General features: G+C 41.4%; 1 protein-coding gene across 1 annotated transcript in view; it reads right to left on the bottom strand.

Annotated features, from left to right (window-relative positions):
- Positions 1–8,275, bottom strand: part of MACIR (macrophage immunometabolism regulator) — a 19,055-nt gene extending 10,780 nt beyond the window's left edge. The window contains exons 1-2 of the mRNA XM_082649983.1: positions 8,137–8,275; positions 838–927 (exon numbers count right to left, since the gene is read on the bottom strand). The gene's annotated coding sequence lies outside the window, so the exon portion shown is untranslated. The remainder of the gene's footprint in view (positions 1–837; positions 928–8,136) is intronic.
- Between the last annotated feature and the right edge of the window lie 364 nt (positions 8,276–8,639).

Here is an 8,639-nt window from a genome sequence, read left to right as displayed (position 1 = left end):
TAAATTTGACAGGTTATATCTATTAAACGAAACAACATTTTGTTTGTTTGTTTGTTTTTCCCCCCATCATTCTTTTGAATCATTCTACTGCTGACTTCTAATTTGGAGATTACTATGAAACGGCTTTTTCAAAAGATTATAACCTGGTTCAAAGCCAGGACCTACAAAGATATTGAGCAAGTAGAATAACATACCAAAGCATGAACTCACACTAATATAAATTTTTAAATGCTAAAAAGGTCATTATTAAATTTTTTCCCCTTCAAAGACCTGGAGCCACATGGACAACTGTGTCAGCCAGGTACACAGACACACTGAAAAAAGACAACAACAGCATTGCCTATTTTTAACAGTTTAAATTCATGGTGTGATAAAAGGAATGTCACACTTGCTGTAAACTGAGAAACGACTAAGTGAAAATGATATTCCTTTCAGTTACCTGTTTGCCATTCTATATGTATAATACACAACCAATCCTTCTGCAAATTACTTCACCAATTTTTGGAGATTAACATTTTTACTAAAATTTCCCTGAAATTAGAGCAACTATCTCTTTACTATATTTCAAAATATTATTCCATAAGACCTCCTTTATCTTACAAGAATAAAAAAAGGAAAATCTACTCAAAAAGTCAAACATTTCAATTATAATAATGTTAGCATTCAGTAATAATAATTTCAGTTCTCACTATTAAAAATTTCATAATTATACTATATATATTTATAATAATATACTGACATTTCATATTCATCTGGTTTATATAGTACTTAAATCACATTATAGTATTATGTTCATACAACTGGTTAACAAACAGAAAAAAGCAAAATATAACTCACCAGCCTAAATCCCAGAAGATGTCACTGTACAATTTCCAATGAGTCCCAAGGGAACACAGGCATAATAATTTTTCTGCTCTACTCCAGATACTAAACATGAAATATAAAAATAAACCTTTAATTTAACAAGTAACACAACTTATAAAGCAGTTATGTCAATTCTAACTGCAAAGCATGATGAAGCAGGAGATACTAACACCAGGTACAGGTTACATAGGATACAATATTAATTAATTAAAGTAATTTTGAGTTTGTTCAGCTAAATGCAACCTCAAACATTTTATCATGCTTGTTTCTCTGTGTTCTGTTGCTTAACCTCTACCTGGAGACTAATAGTAGCCACCAGGGCTAAATGAAGAGCCAAGAAAACTTAGGGGTTAAATGTTGGTTCCACCATCCAAATCCTATTCATGTGTTCAAAAGATTCGCAGTATCCTATGGAAAATATAATGCTGAGACTGGGGTCAAAGGAAAAGGTCCTAGACCTTGCCTTGCTAAGAACTCTGCCTCTTGACCTGGCATAAGTAGCAATTTTTAAAATGAGGACAATTCCATCCTTCCTCCCTCATAAAGTTGTTATGTGGATCAAATGAGAAGTAGGTGAACGTTGTTTTGCATGCTGCAAACCCCTTTACGAATGTGTGATGTTATTATTATGCAATTAATTTTTGATGTCTACTCTTTTTAGCCATAAAATAGCAACAATCCTCCCTAAGACTGCTCTGAGGCAAATGATTGAAAGGCTCATGGAAAAACATTTTTTTAAAAAAGAACAACTCAAAAACACTTCTTTATAGTTATTACATTGCTTACGGTTTCTAACATCTCTTCTGTGCCTTTCACCTCTTACTTGGGGACAAATGTATAAGAAAATCTATCTTTATCTTGTACCTCCCCAATTAACTGGGTTAATTTCTTAAGACCAAGAAAACTCAAAGTTTCTTCCACCTGTAAAGGTTTCTTTGATTGGTGGGTTTTCTGTTGTGCTTAACTTGTTGGGGGCAGATGGTGGCTCAAATGAGTTGAATAGATTCATTTTACCTATGTAAGTGCACAAAGCCTGAAGTGGCAACAGTTCAACTCATTCCCAAAAAGATTTGTTATTCATTATTTTTCTAACCAGCACATAAGAGTTTTATCCAAAGGAAATGGATTATTACTGAATTAATAAAGGTACATGCTTCCTCCACTTGGGACCCTGGAAGGAGCTAACACACCCAGAACTATCATTCTTAGAAACCAACATGATTATCGACCTTTGAAACTTCTTTAGATTTAGTTTCGACACCTTTCCTTTCATTTTTTGTCACAAACTATTTTCAAATTGGGTAACCAAGAAACCTAGATAATTAAGTCTGTTCCACCAATGAAGCCTCTGGTTTTAACATAAAATGAATTACAGTGTAACAAAAATTGTTACCTAACAATAATTTTTATTTAACATAATTTACCCCCAAAGAATCTCCCCAATCCTAATGTTATAAAGTTCAAATTGATTTCTTATTCAAGTAAATGGATTTTTAATGGGGAAGGGAAATTTTTAAAACCTTTTTTTTTTTAGTTTTAGCACCTTCTACAAGCCAAAACCTATATGCAATTTATAACATTTAATCTTAACAACTATATAGTCCCATCAGGAAAATATTACCCCTGTTTTAAAGTATTTAATCAAGTAATACTATTTGAAAGTCAGAGCAAAACTCCAAACCCCAATTTGTCTGTTTCCAAAGCCCACTGACATCACTTTACACACACATGGCTCTGTTTAGTGATAAGCCCAGGTGTGTAGCTTTTTACACAATAATCATGTTCCTGAAAAATGTATATTAATTTTTGTAAGTGGGATCCTATCTTAAATGTATGGAGGGTTATTTTATTTAAAAGCTCTATTGCCCCATTTGTGAAACAGCTGGAGGAAGGTAGTTTTAATTACTAACTCTAGGGTTATTTCCAGCGTGAAAAATGTCGAAATTCTAAGGCACATACAGGAGAGTCTTATACAAAACCATTCTAAATCATAGACCCTTTCTCCTCAGACCTTATAAGATTTTTTTAAATCAAAAATTCTAAGCCAGGAAAAAATGTATCAGCCAATATTTGCTGGTTATATGGTTGGATGCCAGATACAGAAAGGTATCTCCACTTGATTTTTCAGGGCTACATCTATCGCAAAGTGAGATAGATTTCATTTAGACTTTTAGAAATCTAGACTGAAAACCCAGAAAAAGGAACATTAGAAAAAATTTAAAAAACTGTTTGATTTTAAATAAATAGTTTTATAAAGCAGTCTAAAATCTCAAACTATCATATAATTTGTACCATGTTTCTGGTGATATGTCCTTCTTTTCAAGCTTTTAAATGCATTGGAAAAATATCTTTTCCAATATTTTTTCAATACTAAAAGGAAAATCAACCTAAAACTTCATTCTGGATTTGAAAGCAGAGGAGCTTTAAAGTAATTATCCAACTCTTGCACTAGAGCTGATGTGGAAGTCTAGGAAATGGTTGTAATTTCATAGTAAACAAAGTGTGGTAACTAATTATCCCTATTATGCCAGTGCCAAGCCAAAAACAGAAATACAAACAGAGTCCAAAGGAGCAACACAGGGCGAAACCAAGGTGTAGGAACTCTGTTCCATTTTTTTACTCATTTATGACTCAGCTTACTGTTTGGTGTGTAATTGCACGTTATCCATGCACAGGTGCTAAGAGGATGATGATGATAAGGATGGTGAAAAAGAGAAAAAATTTTAAAATAAAAGGAACGAGGTCAGAAACTAGTATAAGAATATAGCTTCTTTAAGAGACTTCCTATAAAGGAACGTAGTAAAAATTATAATAAGGATTTTATTCTCATCTCCCATTAGAAAGAACTAAAAGACTGTAATTCAAAAGTCCCCAAAATATATACCCTCCAAATAACACTTTTAGGATACTGTAAAATCTATAAATATCTAGCACTTGCAATTGATTTTGGCCAATGTTTTGAACATGAAGCTTTGGCAAAGTATCAATGGATCTTCTCTCAAAAACAGCCAAAGGGAAAAGAGCTCATGTGAAATTCTTACAAGATGGACTAAACACTGCATAAAAAACAAAAGGAAGTAAAACTAACACAACAATGTAAAGCAACTATACTCCAATAAAAATTAATTAAAAACAAAAAGCAAAAAAAACAAAGGGAAGTAAACAGAGCAAAGGCTAGAGTACATAATGCTTCCAGCTATAAGCAGCTGAAACAAGCAGAAAAGTCCTGTGACATAATCCTGTAAGCAACGAAAATAGGAAAAATTAAGCCTGGTCAAGAGCTACCCATAGGCCTCTGGACAGGGAAGCCATGGGTGACTAAGCAAAAGACACCCAACATCTGACTGCAAATGAAGTTTCTACAAACAGCAAAGTCTGCAAACATTAACTAGCAAGTGTGTCAAATTTTCTCAGGCAAGGTGACAGATACCATCACAAGAAAATAAAGAAGAATGCCCTTCAAAAGTCGGGTGACCATATGTCTCAGTTTAGAGCCAGTGAGTGCCCTGGCATAATTATTTACAGCACCCCCTTTATCTCTCAAACCTGTCCCAGTTTGCTAATTGTATTATCATCCTACTCAAAAGTAATATGTAACAATGGAAAGGCAATGAATTTAAAAAGAAAGGAAGAAAGACCCTTCTGCTTGCATAGTGGCTTTCTTTACAGTTCTGAGTAGTACTTCTTTGGGTGTATCCACTCAGTCATTCAATTATTCATTTACTCATTCAACAATATTTATTGGGTCTTACTGTGTCCCAGCATTGTACAGGTACTGGTGCAAATATAAAAAGTGAAGCCTGAGACCAGACAAGAGGGGAAGACAGACAGACATGGAAATACATAAATCTAACACATATAACAGTAAACTTGAATGGCACTGGGAACCTAACGGGAGTGATTTTCCCCCAAATATAGAAGCTCCATATGGAAATTTTCAAGCCCACACAAAATCCCTACACACAAAAAAGCCACAAATCTCTGGCTTCATCATAGATCCATTAACAAAATAGCAATATGAAAAATATTAACAAAATATCACTTCCAAAAATCATAAGGTTATAAATATGAAGGCGAGCATATAGCCCTCAAGAATTTTGGTAAATAAATCTCATAAATCATTAAAGGTTATATTACAAAAAGAAAGATAAACTTCAGGCAAAGAAAACTGGTAGAGAAGTTACAGGTTCTAATTCTAGTTCCCAAAACAGGAAGAAAAAAAAAAAAAATGGAAGCAGGTAGTTTCCTCAGAGTGGCTATTTGAGGAGAGACACATAGTGGAAAAGGACTTGGCAAAAAATAGCAATTTTTAAAAGTTCCATTCAGACTAATGAAAATATTTTGCTACCAACAGTTTCAGAGATTACTCTAATAATTAAAAAAAAAAGAGGACTAAAACATCTCTCAAGGGCTTCCCTGGTGGCCCAGTGTTTGAGAGTCCACCTGGCGAGGCTGGGGACACGGGTTCGTGCCCCGGTGTGGGAAGATCCGACATGCCGCGGAGTGGCTGGGCCCGTGGACCATGGCCGCTGAGCCTGCGCGTCCGGAGCCTGTGCCTTGCGACGGGAGAGGCCACAACAGTGAGAGGCCCGCGTACCGCAAAAAAAAAAACCCAAAAAAACAAAAAAAATCTCTCAAGTAAGAGAACACTGAGCAGAAATAAAATGGTTTAACTGCCAAAGTACAACATTCACAATGAAAGTAAAATGCTTAGCTATACTTATGTGTTCGTATTAAAGGTTACTTTAAAATCATCTTACTTTTCCACTTGCAACTCATAAAAACTAAATCATCAATAATTTTTAAGAAGAGTTAAGTAGGGTGTGACTTTTCTGAAACCATCCTTGACCTTACAAACAAATCATTAACCACACCAACCTGGAAAGACAACCCATAATTGGTTCAGAAGAAAAAAAATGTGTTTCTCTTTCTAATATCAGTTCTTTTAATAGTAAATTCCTTAAAGGGCAACATTCATTTTCTTTCTACTTCTACTAGTAGAAATTAAAGAAATTACCAGTGGCTTATCATTATGTGAAATCATCCTTCTACTTTTAGAAAAAAATTCAGTTTCACTACAAATATGACTGACAGTAACTGGAACTGCACGTCTACATGCAGTCTTTACAAGAAATTTGCCCTTTAGGAAACATAACTGAAATGGGACAGGTGTACACAGTGGAATCGGCTAACGTTCCAGATGAAAGCTTAAAACCAAGAACTTATTTTGATACGCTGGTGACGAAATCAGAGCTCTCTCTGGAGGAAACGAGCCGATTTTCCCCCAGAGGATATAAATCAGCAAAAAAAAAAAAAAAAAGATTTAATCCTGTATATAAGGTTTTATTACTCCCACCACACTAAATACTTTTAAGGGTTAATGTGCCCACTAGCTCTCCAAAGTATACAAAATTATACAGAGAAAGTAAACAAAGTCACTGACCATTATGTAAGGTCAATAAATACCCTCTGTCTTATACCCTGGAAGAGATACTACTGAACAGTCTAATTTACAATTAAATAACCTAAAATGTTGACAGAAGCATATTCTAAACACCAGTTCTTATCAAATCAAGAGGTTTCCGGGATCATTAATCCTTGTATTTCATGCTGGTCATTTTATTAAGTTTATAATGCATACACAGTTACATAATAAAAACATTGAGAAATCTGTGAAACATTCATTAAGTATAATTGTGTAAGCGTAAATCATGGTCTTGAATTAAGAAAGTACCAAAAGCTTCACAATAATAACTAATACTGTATTTTGAAATGACTGGAAAAATAAACTTTGGGAAGAGGTCATTTCTATCTCCTTAGTGTCTAATCTGCTCTACAGGGTTAAAAAAAATAAATAAAGCAACTTACAAGTGAACTGTAGTGTGGTTGATCTGAGAAAAACAATGTAAAATGAAGAGTCTAGAAACGTCGGAAATGTTGTGCAAGAGCTGTTCTTTTGGCTAGGAGTAGCGAGCACGCTATAAAATGCTACTGCCTCCATTCTTCCTCTTTCCTCGAATGATTAAAAAGTTCCCAGTCCCAGTGTTAACCTGTGCGCCACAGCCATACACATACACACTCAGCATCTTGGCTCGACACAGATCAGTAACCAACCCGAGTGCAAACTGGCGTGGCTGGAGAAGCAGAGACACCCTAAGGATGTGGAACATTTACAAGGAGAAAGGGACAGGGCCATCATCCCCTTCGTGTTCCCATCTCCTTTCTGGCAGAGATTTGCAGATTCCACCACTAGAGTTTGGCAGCTTCACAATGGGGCCGCCTTCTCAAGGTCTGACTGCCGCCCGCCCAGAAACCCCTTTCCTCCGCTTCCCACCTGGCCCAAAGTTCACCCGCGACAGGTGGGGCGAGGGCGGCGATGCCCAAGGACATCTGCCGCTTTCGCTTCTGGCCAGCACCCGGCCCGAATCCACACGCGCGCCCCCGGCCACGACCGGTCTGCCCGCCCCCGCCAAACCGGCAGACGCGCAGCGGGCGCTGGCTGCGGGTTCCCGGACGGCCTCGCCCCCCAGACTGCTGCGCGGACGAAGAGGGCAGGCGAGATAAGGCTGCCACGGATTGCCCCGAGGTGCTATCTGGCCCGGGCAGTCGCACCCGGCGCGCGGCCCGGGCAGGCAGCCAGAGGCGCAGCAGGCCCGGGAAGGACCTACTTCTCAATGGGGCCCCCAGGCCCGCTGCCCCGCGATGAGGCCACGGCGGCGGATGAGCCAGCGTGCGCGCCAACGCGCGCCGACTTCCGCACCGCCGCACCGCGGGAGACGCGCAATGGGTCGTCGAGTCCCGCACCTCCCCGGCTAGCGCACGCCGCGCGCACACGGGGGCGCACGCCCCTGCACCCTCACTCACACGCGCTGCACACTCACGGCGTCTCCGACCCCACCCTGAGCCAAGAAACTGCGGGCTCCCGGCACCCCGCCAGGGCCCCACCCAGTCCACCAGACTCTACCCCCCTGATCGGGCGCCGGGGGACCAGACCGCCGAGGCCAAGGGCCGCTGAGGCCGCCCGCCGTCCATCCCGGAGGCCCGCCCGGTCAGGGTTCCTCAGCACCGCGCGGGCACCGCACGCCCGGCCCCGAGACGAGGCAGGGAGGAAGGGGCGGCGCCACGACTGGGGCTGGCACCGAGGATCGATGACTGGGGCAACCCCCCTAACCCACGCACCCACCCACCCATCATCATCATCACCACCACCACCACCACCTTTTCTGCAGCACAAAAGGTTGCAGAAGGAATCGCCGTCCCCGTGCAACCTACCAGTGGCCCACAGCTCCGCCGCCTCCGCCGTGCTTGGGGTCGCGGAGACTGAGACAAGGGCTCGGGAGGCGCAGGGCTGCGGCGTCGAGATCCGGGCTGAGGCCGCCAGCCGAGCCAGCCGGGTACCCTCTCCGCTCCCACCGCTCTCGGCGCCAGCTACGGCCCGGCGTAGTCCCCGCCTCCTTCTCCTCCTCCTCCGCCGCCGCCGCCGCACGCCTTCCCGCCCTCCTCCCTCTGGCTGCAGAGGCGCAGCCCGTCAGCGCTGAGCCCGCCTCCTGCGCCCAGCTCACACACCCTGAGGAAGGGCGGACCCGAGAGAGAAAGGCGCTCGGGAGCTGGAAGAAGGCGGCTGGGGAGAGGCGGGGGAGCTGCCGGCTGCGGTGGTTGAGGGGGAGGGGGAGGAGGAGTCGTAACCCCCCCTGCCCAGTCCAAACCCGCGCCCGACAAGTCAAGTGCTCCCACTCCAGGCCTGGCAACACTCAAGTTGCCCCAGTTATGTGTTG

The sequence above is a fragment of the Grampus griseus genome, assembly GCF_964374135.1.
Source record: "Grampus griseus genome assembly, chromosome: 3".
Classification (NCBI taxonomy): Eukaryota; Metazoa; Chordata; class Mammalia; order Artiodactyla; family Delphinidae; genus Grampus; species Grampus griseus.
The sequence above is the reverse complement of the archived record's forward strand: the minus strand, read 5'-3'. Positions and strand labels throughout refer to the sequence as shown.